Source organism: Mus musculus, chromosome 3, assembly GCF_000001635.26.
Source record: "Mus musculus strain C57BL/6J chromosome 3, GRCm38.p6 C57BL/6J".
NCBI lineage: Eukaryota > Metazoa > Chordata > Mammalia > Rodentia > Muridae > Mus > Mus musculus.
This window is the reverse complement of record NC_000069.6, coordinates 70,210,249-70,229,639: the sequence shown is the minus strand read 5'-3', so window position 1 is coordinate 70,229,639 and position 19,391 is coordinate 70,210,249. Positions and strand designations below refer to the sequence as shown.

At 40.3% G+C, this 19,391-nt stretch overlaps 1 non-coding gene across 1 annotated transcript; it reads left to right on the top strand.

Moving 5' to 3' along the window:
- Window positions 1-765: 765 nt before the first annotated feature.
- Window positions 766-893, top strand: Gm23477. Its single transcript, XR_003954819.1, has one exon. It is a non-coding gene; the product is annotated as a small nucleolar RNA SNORA17 (small nucleolar RNA).
- Window positions 894-19,391: the final 18,498 nt, after the last annotated feature.

Sequence of the window (19,391 nt, the reverse complement as noted above, 5' to 3'; positions counted from 1 at the left end):
TTCAGCATATTTACTGCTAGAAGTCATCAGGGGCTGTGGACCAGAAGCAACTGTCTCTCTCACTACTGTACTTTGATCACAGAAGTGTTTTAGATAACTGTAGTCAGCCATTGTGTATAGCAAGTATGTGGCAGCTGTAATATATTTCTGGAGGAAGATCTCTGTCATGCTTTTCTTCTTAGTTCTCTTTAGTTCTTTCTAAATAGTTTAGATTATCAGACAGCATGAGGTCATATCCTATTCTACAAAGGACGATGCTCTGCTCCTGAGAGATGGGGAACATGGACTTATACACTCTTTCTGGATTTTCCTTGGGAGAGGTGTAAGAACTCAATTTTCACTCCTCTGTCTGAAGGAAAAGAAATAAAGAAATACACCTTGGTTTTCCTACTACTCTTGCAATCCATACAAAGTTCACATGGTAATTCCATCTCTGCTCACTAAACTATCTGTGATCGTTCTGCACGTGCTGAACAGGAAATTTTCTTGTAGGCATTGGTTGGCTATGTTATTTGTGCTACTATATACTTGTAAATATCATCAGAACCCCAAGCTAGGGGTTCCATTGGTATGACTGTCCCTACTTCAAATTCTAGTCCCAAGCCTTAGAACTGACCTACACTTCTGACCCACTGGTTATGAATCAGGGATTCCAGGACTCAGTTCTAGAGTGCAATTGTTTTGCTGGAGGAGCTCACATAACTCAGGGATACTTTATGCTTTCTATTTATTAAAAAAAAAGAAAACAAACAAAATATACTATACCCTGCCCCTAGAGGGGTTGCAGGTATGACTGCTGTGCCATATGTGTCATAGGTGGCAAAGAGGAAAGACATTCTGTATATATTCCGTGTTCTATATGCAAACATGTGAATGATTAGTATCCTAACACTCCCTGTAAAAAAGTGAATCAGAGATTACCACCAGTTCAGAGTCATGCAAGCCTGGGATGAGAAGACCATGCCTGAGATGACCCCTGCCCAATGCCATAATGCAAGAACTGTAATACACTCCAGCGACCATTTCTGAGATGACCCTAGACACTCAGAGACCCAGGGCACCAAGAAGAGGTGGAGAAATGGATGAGAAAGAGAAACAGAAGGATGGGGGCACAAAGAAGAGGTACAGAACTGGAGAGTTGAGGATAGTGAAGAACAGTCTGATACGATGTACTATCACCTTAGACTATGGTAGGTCTTGACCTATGCTCCAACTGCGGGCTACCTCTGGGTCTGTGGCCATGTGGCAGCAGGGTCTATTACCACCAAAGGTCAGGCAGACACCCCTAGTCTGGGATGCCATCCAGGAACATGTTAATGTCTGAGGGCTGTGCAGAATTGACCCAACCCTTTATGTGGACATTGTAGAGAAGCTGGCTCTGGAGGCACAAGAGGTGATCTGACCCCTAGTCAGTTGCAGTACTCAGGAGAGCAGCACTGCACATTAAAGGAGTTGCAGGTAAGTGATCCCTCAGGATATGAATATGAGAGAGATGGCCCTGCTACTCCTCTCCCCTGTGGAGGCATGGACAAGGGAGAGATACCTCCTCTCCACTCCTCACCCTCAACACCTGTGGCAGATGAGAGAGCTGATCCTGGAGTCATGAGAGCAGGAGAGATGTCCCTGCACATCATGGACTGCAGCACTTGGGAAAGCAAGGCCTGCATCTCATCTGGGCAGCTCAATAGAACTGACTCTGATGGCAGTGATGTTGGAGAGGAGCCCTGAGGGCATGACCCTCAGAGAGCTGACACTCATCCTTTTTCTTTCATGTGGTGTTGACATGGGTGAGGGAGAGATGACCCCTTTTTGGGTGCCTCTACAGCAGGCAGGAGAATTGTCCTTGAGGTCCTTAGAGCAAGAAAGCTGGTCCTGCCACTCACCTACTGCAGCCCTTGGGAAAGTGGTCCTGTACTTAATCTGGGCAGCACAGCAGGGCTAGCTAGCCCTGCATATGGGGGTTGTGAGTGATTTGACCCTGAGGGCATGAGTGTGGACAAGAGTTCGACCCTGCTTCTTGTCTGGTGTTCGGTGATACCAGTGAGGGAAAGGTCCATTCCAGTCCTTTTTGCCCACACCATGGTCAGCAGACAGGAGAACGGACCCCTATGGGGTCATGAGAGAGGAGGGCTGGCCCTGCCCCTTACCTGCTGAAGCACTTGGGAGAGCAGGCTTGACACCTCACCTAGGTAGCACAGTTGAGCTGACCCTGATGACTGGAATGTAGTTGAGCTGGTCCTGTAGGTGAGAGTGTGGAAAAACTAGCACTACTACTTGTCTGCTACACTGCAGCATGGGCAAGGGAAAGATGACCTCCCCAACCCTCGTGCCTTGCCACTTATGGCAGGTGGGAGAGGCGGCCCTGGGGACATGAGAACAGAAGAGCTGTCTCCGCCCCCCACCTGTTTTAGCACTTGAGAGAGCAGGCCCTGTTCTTCACCTGGGCTACAGAGTAGAGCTGGCCCTGGACATGGGTTTTGCAGGTAAGCTAGCCTTACGGGCTTGAGCAAGGAGAGTCATCTCTGCCTCTTCTCTGCTGTGCAGTGGTGTGGATGAAAGATATCCTCCTCTCCTCCCTTATACTTCACTACCTATGGCAGGTAGGAGAGCCAGGAGTCAAGAGAGTGAGAGAACCAGCGATGTCTGTCCCTGGCTGCAACTCCTGGTGGTAGTGGACACCGTACCTGACCTGGGCAACAGGAGAGAACTGACTCTCATTTTGGGTGTTGCTGGTGAGCTTGCCCTGAGGGCATGATAGTGGGACAGCCTGATGTCTAACCAACTCAGATATCTCTCAGGCCCAGATCCAGAGCTTTGAATTGTCCCACCCCAACATCTACACCATAGATGAATCTATGGGGCACATGAAGGGGCTCGTCCTACAGATCCAAAACTACAGGATTTCCATGACACAAGGCAACAGCAGGATGGGACTCCAAGAGGAGTCCCAATGAGGTCCCAGTATTGGCAGAGTGGCAGAAGACAGAGGCCTCAAAGAAGACCAATGACTCATTGCAATGAACATTCGTAGGCATAAAGTGTGGCCAAAAGGGTATACTGTGGGACACAGAGCAACACATGACAGTTACCACAATGAGGTTTCCTTTCTTTGTTGGAGGTTAGGTTGCAAAGGTGGAAGGTAGGCAGGTATGATTGGAGGGGGAGATGAATGAGATTGGATGCATGATGTGAAATTCACAAAGAAACAAGAAAACGTTTTGTTGTTTTTTAAAGACACTAGACAAATAGATGAAGAAATGCATAGTGTGCTAAGGAGGAGCCACCTCAGAAGGCAAACTGCTTGCCACTCATGCGTGAAGAACTGAGTTTGTATTTCCAATGTAAACATAAAAGCTATCACGGTTGTACACACCTGTAATTTCAAAAGCTAGCATGATGGTATATATCTGTAACTTCAGTGCTGGGAGCAAGGCGCTAAGGGTGAAGACAGGTAGATCTCAGGGGCTCACTGGTCAGCCAGTTTATCTGAGAGAGAAAATTCCAGTTTAGTAGATATTGTATCACAAAATAAGGAGAAGAGCAAGTTCTAAGTTTCCATGTTCTCTTTGAGCAAACCTCCCCCAAGGCATCTATGTGATCTCCCTAGTCCCTGTCCTTCTGGGGCGTTATGGCTTTATTGTGTAGGCTTGACTGATTCAATCATGATTGTCACCTCAGCTTTCAACTCCTCCACTATCCCTGGAGATCAAGAGATGTGGGAAGAAAAATCCCAACATCCTAATCACATCATTGGGTCTCCTGGCAACCAGGTCCTATGAGAGTATCCAAGAGTATGCCAAGACCTGCCTCATTAGAACAAAAGATGTTTCTGTCATCAAAGAAATTTCAGTGAATTTGGAAGCTCTGTCTTGCAAGCTTCTATCACTCAAGAAATTATAAAGCTCTTTCCTATGCCAGAAATCAGAATTGAAGACCAAACTTACAACAAAGGAACCTGCCAGCACCCAGCTACAAGGATGTAAAAAGCTTTGACTTAGGAAATCAAGCCTAGATGAGACGTAAATTTCTTATTTTATCACACTGTATAATGTAATATTAAGATAAGGTATAAGGTCCTATCACTTTGTTGAATAATATTGAAACTAAAGAAAAATTAATTTTTAAAATGACATTGGTCTGGAGAGATGGTTCAGTGGTTAAGAGCAAGTTCTGCTTTTGCAGAGGACTCAAATATGTCTCCCAGAACCATGTCAGACAGCTGAAGTCACCTGTGACTCCAGCTGCAGAGGATAGCACTCCCTCCTCTGGCCTCTCATGCACACATATCTTCAAATCCCAATACACATACTAATAATGAAAACTTTGTTCTCTTAAAAAAAATAGGTACTTTTTCTAGAACATATTTGCCTCTTGAAGATTATTATAAACTAACTTTTTATAGATATTCACACGGAGATAAAAACCAAAATAGCACCGTGTGGTAAAGACTGGCTGGCACACACCATCCACATGCCTCTACTCCTGAACTCATAGCTGGATCAGTTCTCTCAGCCTCAGTGAAGCAAGCTGTAGAATATTTTCTCCAAAAGAGGGCAGGCAGCACTGATGTGTGACTGCGCCACTCTACACTTCCTCTGGAAGAGCCACCACACTCTTCCGAAGCTCAAATTAGAAAAACCATAATAATCCTGGAAAGCATGTGCAGACATGAGATGGAGTCGTAAGATGTGAGGAGTCTTGGTCCCTGCCAGCATCACTACTTGGAGAGCCAGAAATTCAAGCAGTATGGTTTTGTAAGCTATATGTAAGCATTGCTTCTGTTACACCGTTGGGGAAATATTTGTTACAGCAGCTACTGCTGACCAAATTAAATTCTGTCTGTGGCACTTTTAGATTCATGGACATCTAGATTGATAAGCTTGGCCTTTCTGCTGAATATTCTGAATAATGAGACACAATGGCACCATTGCTCCATTTACCACCCTTTTTGAGTAGGCTTCTAGAGCCTAATGGCTACCAACTGTATTATAGCTTTCTGTGTGTATTCTACTCAATAAAGAACAATGTGGACATGCAATAATGTCTGTTAAATTTTGTTTGACAAGGTTCGCATCCAAATACACGTATATTTCTAGCAGACAGATGCTTTTCATACTTCCTTCCAGCAATGCTAATGCTTCGCTGGAGTCCTAATTCTAATACCTTGTAATCAAGAAAATTCTAATACATTGTAATCAAGAAAACAAGGCTGCTCCAACGGCATGTCAGAAGGGAGTGTCAGAATCCACAGCACAGTTGAGAAAAATCGCAATCGCAATCTGAGAAATTCTATAAATTGGGGCAGATTCAGAAAAGAACATTCTACCCCCAACACACAACACACACACACACACACACACACACACACACACACACCCTACACATGAATGTGCTGGGAATTTTCATATTTGTGACCACAGAAAATTCCATATCCAATATGAATCAAGATCACCTAAGAGCACTTCAGATGGTCTTGACCCCTTGTTTGTTACTGTATTTGCCATTACTTCATAAGCAACAAATTTGTGGGAAATGTGAGATATTTAAAAGTACCAAACAGAATCCAGTTTTTAACTGGTTCTAGGCCAGTTCTACTGATAAGGAAAAAATCCAGCAAAATTTGGTGATAAGTGAGCCATTTCTATAAAACATGATCCTTTTTGAGCTACACACATACTTTCCTATTTTTTCAGTATATGAGCATCCAAAGACGCAAGAAAGCCAGCTGTCTCAACAGCACCATCGCAGCCCACTTCTGCCTTGTCTATCAGACAGGGGATCTGTGTTGCCAGCCTACTGTCAGCACTGGGGAAGAGAAAGCCAAGCAGTTATCAGTGATTCTCTGTGCCTTTAACTTTACCACATTAGCCAAGAATAATTAGCAATGGTCTGAAAAGGAATTGGATTTAAAAAAAAAAAAGCAACAATTCACACTTCAGCATTTATGCAAATCTGAGTAATTTAAATGTATGAGATGATTAAGAAAGAACCTTCTCTTTAATTCCCCAAGAGTATGTGTGTCCTTTTCTCTTTATGCAAATTTCTAAGATAGTCTGTTCTTTGATTCTTTTCTTAGATCACCACACCGCTTAAATATAAAACATTGTAAATATATAGGATGGAGTTAGAATCTTGCCTGTGGCTTCATATGAAACTATGTAAACCTCTAACAAAAGCAGTATTCAGACTGGTTTTGAATTGTCAGGATCAAGTTGAGAAGAGTGGTACAAAAAAAAAATATATAAACGCAAATGTCTACTACGGAAAGTCTTCAGAACAATTTGTCAGGTCTAATAAATGTAGTGCCTACATATAAACTCTTAAGTGCCTTAAAGCTTTGTGCCCTTGCATCAATTAACATTTAATTTGACTTTTTAACAACCTCACTTATCACTGGTTTTTTCCTGCCTGTGAAGCTAACAAATGTTAGAGTTTCAAAGCTGGCAGTTTATGATTACTTATAACCAACACAATTTCAGGGTAATGCAGTAAGAGATTAATAGACCACGGGGGATGACACAGCCACGGGGCTTGCTATAAAAAGAGGGATGAACTACCATAATAGTAATGCCTCTCTTGAATAAATGTATTTGAAAGCTAGCTAAACCGATCTCCAGAGGGAAGTCTTCATCTTCATTGTATTAATAGTGCTTTTAATTATACTTCAGTAGTAATGTTAGGCTTTTGTTTATAAAATAATAAAATAAATAAGAATTTTCTTAAATACCCTGTCTTCCGATACTGGAAGTAGAATGAAAAAAAAAAATTGTGTCAAGGAAGAGACTGAAAGAGGCAAGAATTTTATTCTCATACTGTTTTTTCATTCATAGGTAGTTGCCTCTCTTTTTCTCTCTTTGTGTGTGTGTGTGTGTATGTATGTGTGTGTGTGTGTGTATATATATATATATATATATATATATATATATATATGTGTGTGTGTGTGTGTGTGTGTGTGTGTGTGTGTGAGGGCGCCTAGGTAGGAGAGAAGAGGATATCCAGATCCTCTGGAACTAGAACTGTGGGCCTCCCGATGTAGGTGCTGGGAAGCACACTCTGTTGCTCCCTCAGACAGTAAGTGCTCTAACCACTGACAAATCTCTCATAAGCCTCCATGAATTTTAGACTTAAGTTAATAAAAATGGTGTTATTTTTCTATTTTAGGATAAAAATACTTGATATTTACACATGCAAACAAACACACAAATCTATTGTTGGTATTAAGAAACACAAGCATTAACTCCACTATACTGCAAAAAAAAAATTGCGGTAGCAAATTAGTTAATACTAAAGACAGTCATCCTGTTTTCTTTTCAAGTAAAACATCTATGGACCCTCTGGCCATAGTTCTATTTGAAAACTGGTGGAAGAAAATTTCCAAAAATGTCATATACCAGTTAGATGAGGGAGAGTATCTAACACTGATTCTAATTCCTTCCCAGTTAGGCTTTTAGCCTCGGCCACTCGGCCTCCATCCTCCTCAGAGTCGTCTTTCCAAATCAAGTGGGATGAAGAGCAAGCTCTCAATTGTAGAAGCATAATGTAGCCACAGTCCCAGCTCTCCCTTCCAGTTATGGTTAATCTGAACTCTGTATCTGGGCTGACAGTAGATACGTGATGATTTTGTCTATGTGAATAATTCCTCCAAAGACTCAACCCCATTTCCCCCACCCCACTCATTCCCACACTGTAGTCTGCTCGCTGAAGAAATCAACCAAAGCACTTTATAGGAAGTCTAAGATGCACTGCTTTGAATCCATTCAGTAAAGGATTTCCATTCAAATAAATTGTTTAAAATCAGTATGTCTGTATTTGACAATCGGAAGATGTGGAGATTTTATTGCTAAGCTTGTGTTCAATCTTTCCTATGATAATTCTATCATATTCATGTACTTTTATCAAAAGTAGCTGAAGCGGGAACTGGAAAGAGGACTTAGCATTCAAGAGTATTGGTTTCTTTTCCAGAGAACCCTGGTTTGAGTTCCAGCCCTCAAAATGTGGCTCATAACTATCTGTTACTTGAGTCTCAAGGGATCTAATACCTTTTTCCAGTCCCCATGGGTACTGAAAATGCATGATACACAGACATACATCAGACAAAACACTCAAACATATAAAATAAGGAGAAAAGAAAAACACTTTTAAATGGCTGAAGCAAATTTTTGGAAAACACAAAATTTCAGATGGGTTTTGATTTTTTAGGCTTTGGATACATGTGTGTGAGCTGGGTACAGTCTGTGTCAAAATACTAAATAATCATATTGCAAAGAAATTCTCTTTTATAAACTAAAAGCATCTAATGGCTTAATTTATTGAAAAAAGAAGAGCTGATTTAAACCACATATCACTCAAAGATATTTTGAATAAATTACCTATGCTATATGTTAAAAGGAAAGAAGATTTGTACATATATTTTGTGTATGCATATATATATATACATATATATGAAAAAAGAGTTATAGTAAATCAATGAAGTTGCTATTATCACACTTCCAAATTCTTCCTATCCTTTGAGATTATCTAATTAGTACTAGGTTTTCAATACCCTTTTACTCACCATTTCTCTATAATGTCCCGAAATTTTTATGTAGAAGGCTCAGTTTAGTTCTATAACTAGTTATTTCCATGCATGCTTATATATTTGCTAGATATTCAAAATTTTTAATAAAATTAAATATGATTGTATAAGAATTTCATCAGTTCTACACCTTAGTGTCTTATGGCCTGAGGGAACCTAGATGATGCTGTAAAATATGCACATTCTAGCATCTATCCAAGTTTACTCCCCAAATAAGATTCTTACTCAGAGAATGCACACCATCTACTAATAATTATAAACCCCACTCTCTGAATGAAGTCACCTCAAGCCCACCCAGAATTTGAGGAAAGGTAGCAGGTCTTACCAAAACCCTATAGACAGACATGGCAACCTCTGAGAACAAGTTTCTATAAGGATAATTAATGCAGCAAGATTAGATAAATAAAGAGGAAAAGAAAGTTCATGAGAAGAGGGAATGGGGATCAAGCAAGTAGAAGGAAGGAAAAGAGCAGAATGCTGTGAGAGAAGAAGTGGTGGAGACATTCTCAGATGGGGAATGCTGGAGAGTATCAGGAGCATGCTTCCTTAGCAGGCCTGGAGTTGGTCCTCAGCAGGAAACAAACCAGATGCTATCAATCAAACATATATTGTCCATGGAGGGGAAGATGAGGAGTGAAGGGTGGTCCTTGTCAAGATGAAGACAGACTGAACGCAAATACATGACACTCCAAATGCAACAACAGAGTATTTCCTGGAAACCTCATATCTTATTTTGAAAGTCAAGAGAAAAATAGATTCATAATGGCTGAGATGTCTAAACTAAATTATTGCCACTGAAAAATCAAACGAGATCATCATCCAGCAGTATAACAACTAGAATGATGAATAATTCAAAGAAAAGTGTTAACAATGTATATTTCTGCCTGAAAGGTCTGGAATAAAGCAAAAGGGCCCAGCCAAAGAGGAGGAGGAGGGGGAGGGAGAGGAAGAAGAAGAAGAAGAAGAAGAAGAAGAAGAAGAAGAAGAAGAAGAAGAAGAAGAAGAAGAAGAAGAAGAAGAAGAAGAAGAAGAAGAAGAAGAAAAGAAGAAGAAGAGGAGGAGGAGGAGGAGGAGCAGCAGCAGCAGCAGCAGCAGCAGCAACAACAACAAAAGAGGAGAAAAGTAAAACTGAAAAAACAAAGAATAAAAGATCCTGAACAAAATTAAGTGAAGGCAGTATATTGAGTGAAATTTCTGGCTTTCAAGTAAGAAGAGAAACTTTAAATAAAGAGCTAAGAAAACAAAATTTGCTTCGATTTGTTTTCCTAAAAATTAAATGATATTCTTTAATTATTGTTCATAAGTAAAAATATATCATCAAAAGTTAAGTACAAAGAAATTTGAAGAAATTATTAAAATTGTTCCATATAACTTGGCCAAAATGAACACCAAATACAAGAAGATGTGAAGCACGACAAAAGAGACATGCTATACTTACAAATATTAACATTAGTCAAAACCTAGTTTTGAAACATGTAGACTGAGATATTTCAAAAATAATTTGTGCAAATTTTAACATAAAGAAAAATATAATAATTAAATAGGAGTAAAAGAAACATGAGCACAAGAAATAGTCAAAAAAGATTCAGGAATAAATTAGAATTGTTAATAAATATGAAACAATGCATAAATTATTTTCCACCATAAAAATAGTCACATGAGATTCTAAACTTGTAATCTACCTATAGCTTCATGACAAGAAACATTGAAATAAAAGACAAAAACAAACAAAAATAAAGGAAGGCAAAAATACCTATCTCTATGTACATATATACGTTCCGATGCAGGTGACAGTGTATACCCAGAGAGGTACATCTTCCAACAAAGAAAACAGCCACAGTGCCTAAAAGCACTAATACTGAGGACAAACATTCAGAAACAATTATATATTTTTGTATGCACAAACCCCCTCTAACATTACAACAGAGCAAAACTTCTAGGGCTCTAAGAGATTTTTTTTTAATTAGATATTTTCTTCATTTACATTTCAAATGCTATCCTGAAAGTCCCCTATACCCTCCCCCCACCCTGCTCCCCAACCCACCCACTTTCACTTCCTGGCCCTGGCATTCCCCTGTACTGGGACATATGATCTTTGCAAGACCAAGGGCCTCTCTAAGGAGATATTTCGTGGTGGTAGATCTGACTCCATCACAATGCTCAGCCCTAAAACAGAGCAGCTGGGAAGGATGGTGTCAGATACAAGACGTTTTAGCCACCAAACAAAAACTGTACATGCTTTTGCAGAAAAATAAAATGCTCCAAGATTATTCACAAATATCTAAACCTTTCTAAAAGTCATAAGATAGGAAACTAATTTCCTACTATAAATGAAAGAAAAAAAAAAAACACTAGGCACTATTGAAAGATAACCCAGAATATTCGCATTTGTATATTTTAAAATATTTCTTCAGCCATCTGTCATTTTTATTTTTAAACTACAGGAAATGCTTGGAGTTTGGAGGGAATAAATAAAAGTAGTTTGGAAGTTAGGAAAGAACATAAAGCCTCAGTCTAGCCACCAAATAATGACATCTTTTTAAAGATCCTTTAAAGACTAAAGAATAACTTTTACCATCTCTAGAATTCAGTGGCTTTTGAAAAACACCATTCAACCGAAAGGCTGAGAAACACCTGAAAAAATGTTCAACATCCTTAATCATCAGAGAAATGCAAATCAAAACAACCCTGAGATTCCACCTCACACCAGTCAGAATGGCTAAGATCAAAAATTCAGGTGACAGCAGATGCTGGCGAGGATGTGGAGAAAGAGGAACACTCCTCCATTGTTGGTGGGATTGCAAGCTTGTACAACCACTCTGGAAATCAGTCTGGCTGTTCCTCAGAAAATTGGACATAGTACTACAGGAGGACCCCGCAATACCTCTCCTGGGCATATATCCAGAAGATGTCCCAACCGGTAAGAAGGACACATGCTCCACTATGTTCATAGCAGCCTTATTTATAATAGCCAGAAGCTGGAAAGAACCCAGATGCCCCTCAACAGAGGAATGGATAAAAAAAATGTGGTACATTTACACAATGGAGTACTACTCAGCTATTAAAAAGAATGAATTTACGAAATTCCTAGGCAAATGGTTGGACCTGGAGGGCATCATCCTGAGTGAGGTAAGCCAATCACAAAAGAACTCAAATGAAATGTACTCACTGATAAGTGGATATTAGTCCAGAAACTTAGTATAGCGAAATATAAGGTACAAGATGCAAAACACATGAAACTGAAGAAGAATGAAGACCAAAGTGTGGACACTTTGCTCCTTATTAGAATTGGAAACAATCACCCATGGAAGGAGTTACAGAGACAAAGTTTGGAGCTGAGACAAAAGGATGGACCATCTAGAGACTGCCATATCCAGGGATCCATCCCATAATTAGCCTCCAAACGATGACACCATGGCATACACTAGCAAGCCTTTGTTGCAAGGATCGTGATATAGCTGTCTCTTGTGAGAGTAGGCCGGGGCCTAGCAAACACAGAAGTGGATGCTCACAGTCAACTATTGGATGGATCACAGGGCCCCCAATGGAGGAGCTAGAGAAAGTATCCAAGGAGCTAAAGAGATCTGCAACCCTATCGGTGGAACAACATTATGAACTAACCAGTACCCCAGAGCTCTTGACTCTAGCTGCATATGTATCAAAAGATGGCCTAGTCGGCCATCACTGCAAAGAGAGGCCCATTGGTCAGGCAAACTTTATATGCCCCAGTACAGGGTAATGCCAGGGCCAAAAATGGGAATGGGTGGGTAGGGGAGTTGGGGGGGGGAGGGTGTGGGGGACTTTTGGGATAGCATTAGAAATGTAATTGAGGAAAATACGTAATAAAAATTTTTTTAAATGGAAAAAAAAAGAAAATATTTTTTAAAAAACGGTTTAATGATTGAAACCAAAATAAAAAGCATTAAGTTTGTATAAATAAATTTTCTATAATATATAAGATAGATTGTAAGTAAATAAAAGACTATCTCTTGGAAATGACTATATCTTCTCAAACTGGGAAGAAATTTATCCTTTTTACAACTTTACAGGAGAATATTGAAAATTTTGTCACAGGAAAAAAAAAAAAGAAAAACACCATTCAATAATAGTGGACAATTTGCTACAAGAGACTGAAGTTTGGAGAGTTCCAACTCAAGGCTAATAATCTCAGCTTGTACATGTTTATATGTTCAAGGACAGCAACAGAATAGGTCTGTAGAGTCACAGACATGAGACATATGAGGGAGACTCACACAGCAGGTTAAGCCTTACTAAAATAAACAAACAAAAAAACAAAAACCTGCTAAATTTGTTAAAATCTCAATTAGTACTGCAATAAGGTCTCAAGCTCTTGTAAACAGTCATTTTGGCATTTATTTTCCACTGAATACACAAAAGCGTGGGGAAATGCCACTATTCAGTTCCTGCACTGACAACTACTGGGCTGTCCTCTGTCATTGAGACTGCCTTCCCTCATGTTGTAATAGTGGGACCAATAAAAGAACTGCTCCTTTGGTGGTCTTTGGGTGTTTGTTTGTTTGGAGGGGTTATTGTTTGTTGGTTGACTTTTAGCTGCGCAAACTTAACAGTTAGGAAATGAACTGCAAAAACAAAAAACAAAACAAAACAAAAAATCAAACCTGGCAAAATGGCCAGCTGGTTGCCAGCTGAAAAGAAAGGGCAGAGCCTTGGAGACCAGGGGTCCTGAGAACTGCTGGAGTCTTGACAATGGCAGAGAACATGGAAAGTGTATGTCCTGGGAGCCATGGTGCAGAGCAGAGCACAGCAGGCTGCCTTGACAGATAGAAAAGGAGCTGTCAGAGCAGACAGAGAAACAGGAGCAGAGACAATGGTGGCATTCTAGAAACACTGACAATGGTATTAGCTGAAGCAGTAGCAGTAACCTTAAAGGCCAAGAGTCTTGGACTCCCTAGGCTATGATCTGTAACACTACCTGCTGTAGAGGACTGAGGCTTCCTCGGCTCACACTAAGCTGCCAGAGCTGGAAAAGCCAATGATCTCAGGGCTTGGAGATTTACTGCCACAGAGCTATACCACTAGAAGGACAGCTTGCTACTGTCCCCTTCTGTCTGTTCCCACCATTTGCTTTTGTCTCAAGCCAAAGATTAAAAAGCCAGCAAAATACAACCCAAGAAGCCTCTTACTTCTCCATGGTCTCTACTGGAGCAAAATAAAAAGACCCCAGTCAGGTGCCTGGTAACAGATTAAGTATATCAAAATTGTTTACTAAGTTATTCCATCTAACAGGAATTTAACATCCATCTTAAAATGTAAAGTTTATAGATAGATAGATAGATAGATAGATAGATAGATAGATAGATAGATAGATAGATAGATAGATAGATAGATAGACAGACAGATGGATATAGACATATATAGATTTAGATATTTTATCTCTCCTTTTTAAAGTTCTTTATTATTAGATTTTTTAAATTTACATTTCAAATTTTATCCCCTTTTCTAGTTTCCCCTCCCAAAATGCCCTATCCGATTCCTCCCTCCCCCTGCTCAATAACCCACCCACTCCCACATCCTGGCCCTGGAATTCCCCTAGAAGCCAAGGTTCTCTCCTCCCATTGATGACCAACTAAGCCACCTTCCGCTACATATGCAGCTAGAGCCAGGAGTCCCGCCATGTGTTTTCTTTGATTGGTGGTTTTTTTTAGTCCCAGGGGACTCTGGGAGTACTGGTTAGTTCATATTATTGCTCCTCCTATGGGGCTGCAAACCCCTTCAGCAACTTAGGTACTTTCTCTAGCTCCTTCATTGGGATCCTGTGCTCAGTCCAATGGATGGCTGTGAGCATTCACCTCTGTATTTGTCAGGCAATGGCAGAGCCTCTCAGGAGACAGCTATATCAGGTTCCTGTCAGCAAGCACTTGTTGACATCCACAACAGGATCTGGTTTTGGTGGTTGTTTCCATAAAGTCCCCAGGTGGGGCAGTCTCTGGATGCTCTTTCCTTCAGTCTGTGCTTCACACTTTGTCTCTGTTAATCCTTCCGTGGATATTTTGTTTCCCCTTCTAAGAAGGACCAAAGTATCCACTTTGGTCTTCCTTCTTCTTGAATTTCATGTATTTTGCCAATTGTTTCTTGGCTATTCTAAGCTTCTAGGCTAATAACCACTTATCAGTGAGTGCATATCATGTGTGTTCTTTTGTGATTAGGTTACCTAACTCAGGATGCTATCCTCCAGATCCATCCATTTGTCTAAGAATTTCATAAATTCATAAATAGTAAATTGTTTTTACTAGCTTCATAGTACTCCATTGTATAAATGTACCACATTTTCTGTATCCATTCCTCTGTTGAGGGACATCTAGGTTCTTTCCAGCTTCTGGCTATTATAAATAAGGCTGCTATGAACATAGTAGAGCATGTGTCCTTCTTACATGTTGGAGTATCTTCTGGGTATATGCCCAGGAGTGGTATTGCTGGGTCCTCAGGTAGTAGTACTATATCCAATTTTCTGAGGAAAAAACAAACTGGCTTCCAGAGTGGTTTACCAGCTTGCAATTCCACCAGCAATGGAGGAGTGTTCCTCTTCCCCCACATCCTCAACAGCATCTGCTGTCACCTGAATTTTTTATCTTAGCCATTCTGACTGGTGTGGGGTGGAATCTCATGGTTATTTTGATTTGCATTTCCCTGATGATTAAGGATGTTGAATTTTTTAGGTGCTTCTCAGCCATTGGTTATTCCTCAGTTGAGAATTCTTTGTTTAGCTCTATACCCCATTTTTAATAGGTTATTTGGTTTTCTGGTGCATGCCCCCAACAAGCAACAACATTTTTAAAGTTTTAGACAACAAGGACAAAGAATACAAGATATGAGATGATATTTTTGTGCAATTAAACCTTCAAACAATTTTAAGTTTTTAGACATTGATTCTAAGGAGAAAAATACAAACTGTAAGAAGTCCCCACATACACATCAGCTACAAACATTCTCTTTGACACGTGAATGCAAGTCCCTGGAAATCAAGAGATCCTTTGAAACTTCCTAGTATCTATAGTCCTTTGCATAATTTCTATCTCATGGAGATATTTACTGGGCTAGACCAAATGTTGACTGAAAAGAAAAGACAATTATGGGATTGTTCCTAAAGGTCCCGTGGCTGGGAAGGTACTGTGGACGGGCTTCTGGAGGGGAAACAATATCTAGAATCCCTCATTCTTCTCTAGATTCTGATTCACTGCAGATGATCACATTTATTTCCATTTGATATTGCTGGGGTAAGCATCATGTCTATATGTTCAATCTACAACAATCATATCAGCCAATTCCTGCTTACCAGGAACAGAACTAGAGAAAAACGTGGAATCTAGTTCAGATGAGTGACACAGAGAAAGAAATGCTAGAGATTCTGAGAAGAATTTCCCTTCCTTATAAGAGGAAGCCTAGAGGACAAAGTCCACTTCTATCCCTCTCCTTCCTTACTGAAAGAGAAGTGTTAAGTACAAAGTAGTATATGGATTGTCAGTAGCCACATGGCTGGAAGACATATCAGCAACATTGACCACAGAAGTGAAGGTTGTACTGAGCCAGCTGCCAAAACAATGGGGAGATGAGATGATCTTACTGCAGACTTCCTGGTGGGATAACCATATAAGACCTTATGTCTTTAATCATTGCTAGTTACCAACATATGTCAAGAAAATTATACAGTGTAACAAAAGCCAGTGTGGAACATCAACAGCTTTTCATCCATCGTCTTCTTTGTCACGAATGGGATAGATGCACCACAAGCTAAGAATGCCAGAGTCTTGTCTTTCTATGATCAGTCACTCAGAAATTGATATGAAACGGCATCCTAGTCTACCCCTGTGCTCCTTGAGGAATTTATGAAGATATTTCTTGTGAGCAGTTCCTTCTTCCTAGGACAGACACATGAGAAGCAGAACACATTCCATTCTTACATTTTATTAGGCTAATGGTACTTTGGAGCAATGGCAGTCATTTGGGGATCATAAGTAGAAATCTAACAGATCTAGAGAACAGTTAACCAAGAGCCCAGACACCTTTGCACAAGAAAATTGACATTGGAATCATATGTCTTCCTGTGTATTTGTTACTGTGTGAACAAAATAAGACCCTAAATGAGAAATTCTTTCCTTGAGTATTATACTAATATAGATTATATAATTTAATCAAAATGGCAGTATAATTGTGAGAATTCAGTGAGAAAATTCATATAAAGTACTTGGCAAATGTTATAAGATATAAAAAAGAAGTAAGCTAAAAATCACTAATTTTATTATGTGCATGCTATTTCAGTCCAGAAGCCCTGCCTTCTCCTAGTACTATATACTTATTTATGAGACTTGAGTCTCATATTCTAGGAACCTCATTCTCTTAAATAGATCCACATTCTCATTATATATTATTGGTCCACGATTGGAAAAAAAAATCAACCTGGGCTGCATATCTGATACCACCAAGGAGGACACATGCATTCGTTCAATAATGAGCATTTTGTAGATTGTGGTCCACATAATCCAAGAAGACAGTGTGTTCATAATGAAAGCCTAGCTGAGAGGATCAAACCAGAAAAGATAAAAACTGCATTGAAGGCCTCAGTTTGTGGTCCAGCTTCACTATCTTCTCTTACCATACTAAGAAGACATAAACCATCATTCTGAAAACACTTTCAGCTACTTCTTAGCATGGTGGTGAGTGGTTTACAAACAACTGAAAACCTCTGCATAGTGTTGTAGAACAGCTTGCCTTTTATCAGAAATCAGCTTATACCCATTCAGCATCTACCATACGCCAGGCACCATGAGAAAAACAGTAGAAACAGAGCGGGTAAAGACACGTTCCTACTCCCAAGGCTTGTGCAGTCTTCAGAGATACACATCAAAATGATTCCCAGAGAGATCACTCAGTACTTGAAGGAGCTCTGAAAACGGAGCAAGGGGATCTCAGAGGGAGGCTATTTATTCTAAGCTAGAACAGGAACCAGGGCCTGAAGAAAGATTCATGTTGACAACTAAAGAGACTCTGAGAGTCTACACAGAGTTTGACTAGGCATATTTTAACCAGGGACTTGAAAGCTGGCCTAGAGTACTGCATGACCATTTGAACAAACTGAAACAAACTTTAGTTTGGAAACTTCGACTCTTCTTTTCATCACCACCTCAAGGGACAGAGCAAGAGAGGGGAAGTAACTTTATGGGGCAAAGAAGATGAGTTATGGACACAACGAGTCTCAAGTACCTTTGAGACACTCAAAGGAGGTAGTAAGAGCTTTGATATATGGGCTGGAACTGAATTTTACAAAAGCAGCTTAGCCTAGAAATATATATTAAGGACTCCTCAGCACACACAAGATGATCAGAGCCATGAAAGAGAATGGCATTGTGAGAAGAAAATGCGTAGGCAGGAAGACGTCCAAAAATGGACCCTGGGGAGCACACCATGACTCAGAAACCAATGGAGGAGAATTTCAAGAACAGAATGGTCAATAATTCATACCCAGAGAGAGAACAAAGTTAAATTAGTACTAAAATATGTCCTTTGAATGTAGCAACAACCTTGACAACAGCAGACCCAGCTTGTAGGATATGATTAGGTGGACTGAAGAATGAATAAAACATGTATTCATGTGTACAGGACTATGAATTTCTATGACTTTTTTTTTGAGATCCTTAACCATAAAGTAGAGGAGAAGGACCAGGGAGATCAGAGGGAGACAGACAGATGGATGGACTGGCTGACTGACTGGACAGACAAACTGGACCAGGCATGGACTTTTGAAACCTCAAAGCCCATTCCCAGTAATATACCACTTCTAATAAGGCCACACCTCTTAATCCTTCCCTAAATTGTCTATCAACTAGGGACCGGATATTCAAGTAAGAGTCTATAGGTGCCATTCTCACTTGAACCACCAAACCAGGGAACTGTGCTCACAGGCAGGTATACTCAACTTGACCCACCTCCTAACCAAAAGAAATTCTAAGCTAGTCTTCTTTCCTTGCTGTCAAAAGCTTCCCAGACAAGCTGGGAATCCTGGTTAGCTCTCCAAAAGGTGTTATGCAATAAATCTCCTCCTATGTCTGAGTGTCATGAAAGAAAAGCTTTTGAGCTTCAGTGGAACCCTGTTTGGGGGTGGGCGGCTGTGGGTATGTGGGTGTGGGTGTGTTTTCATTGGTGTGAGCATGGGTATGCTTACATGTGTGTGCACATGTATTTGTATTCAGACATAGAGGTCAGTTTGCTTCCTCAATTGCTGTCTGGTTTTGAAGGTACAGTTTCTTGCTAAGCTTAGAGATCACCATATTGCTAGACTGCCTAGCAACAGAGCAACCACCTCAAGAAACTTCCTTTCTTTGCCTCTCCGGCATGAGGATTGTAGGCAGACACCACCTCACCCACTTTTTAAATGGATTCAGACAGATCAAACTCAGGCCCGTGCTTATGAGCCACCTCCTACCCCATCCCCAGCCTCCAGTCCACCCTGTTTCTACAGCCCAACTAGAAAAGTCAACTCCAGAAGACACAGCAGCAGAGCCATCACTGACCTCATCAGACAGAATTAGTCACTCCTGCCTGGGGCTCTTAGGTGTGTTTATTCATATCCTTAATGCTCATCATAGTCTAATATTTACTATAACTGATGATGTATGTAGTTAGCACTCTCACTGAAATCCTTGAGGAAGTAACAGTGTATCTTATCCCTGTGCTGTGTTCTTTAAAATATAGGTCAGAAATACTTAACAAGTATGAGATTAATTGAATTTTTTAGAAGGTACAAGGACAAACTGGGATTCCCCTGGGATATTAAATTTTT